We start from the raw sequence: 943 nt of genomic DNA, 5'->3' as shown, positions 1-943 counted from the left end.
TTCTGGGTCCCAGAAACCTTCTGGTCTGGGTGCTGGCCAGGGGTGATGGTGTGCGGGGGCAGGGCGGCTTCAGCTGGCCACCGGTCTGTGGGTCCTGGCTGGCCGGAGTCCGATGGCAGGTCCTGCAGCGCATGTACAGTGCGTGGTCAGGGGAGAAGTGCTCTCGGCTCTCCCGACCAGCAGGCAGGTCAGAGCAAAATGGACATGCAGCACAGGGCTTTTAGGGCTCCTGGCGGCAGCTGCCTCAATCTACAACCATACCACCCTGAACAGGCCAGATCTCATCTGATCTCGGAAGCTAAGCAGGGTCGGGCCTGGTTAGTACTTGGACGTGAGACCGCTTGGGAATACCAGGTGCTGTCGTCTTTTTGCCTCCCCTCTCCTTTCGCCCATGGGCCCCAGGTGTGGTTGGTGCCACAAAACCCACCTGCCCCTGATTTTCCCATTCTTTGCCCAGAAAATGAAACTAACTACAATATACCTTCAACCACAATAAGCACCCAAACACCCAGGCTACTTTCAAGCTATACTTACATGCTATGTGAACATGTGGAGAAGGCAGTGGCACCCATTCCAGTACTCTTGCTTGGAAAATCCCGTGGATGGAGGAGCCTGTTAGGCTGCAATCCGTGGGGTCGCTCAGAGTCGGACACGAATGAACGACTTCACTTTCACTTTTCACTTTCATGCATTGGAGAAGGAAATGGCAACCCACTCCAGTGTTCTTGCCTGGAGAATCCTAGGGATGGGGAAGCCTGGTGGGCTGCTGTCTATGGGGTCACACAGAGTCGGACACGACTGAGGTGACTTAGCATAGCATAGCATAGCATGAGGACATGACCACTTTTCAGTACATGTAAAACACAAATGACATGCTTATGTCATTAGGTATTTTTAAAATTAGATTCGCACAATGCCCTTCTTTACACATCAGTCATGATTA

At 52.6% G+C, this 943-nt stretch overlaps 1 pseudogene; it reads left to right on the top strand.

The window, feature by feature from the left end:
• The first annotated feature begins 247 nt into the window (after positions 1 to 247).
• On the top strand, positions 248 to 366 carry LOC139181984 (5S ribosomal RNA; annotated as a pseudogene).
• Positions 367 to 943: the final 577 nt, after the last annotated feature.

The sequence above is a fragment of the Bos indicus genome, unplaced genomic scaffold, assembly GCF_029378745.1.
Source record: "Bos indicus isolate NIAB-ARS_2022 breed Sahiwal x Tharparkar unplaced genomic scaffold, NIAB-ARS_B.indTharparkar_mat_pri_1.0 scaffold_53, whole genome shotgun sequence".
In the NCBI taxonomy this organism is placed as follows: domain Eukaryota; kingdom Metazoa; phylum Chordata; class Mammalia; order Artiodactyla; family Bovidae; genus Bos; species Bos indicus.
Note: the sequence above shows the minus strand (reverse complement) of the source record. Positions and strands in the feature narration are given on the sequence as shown.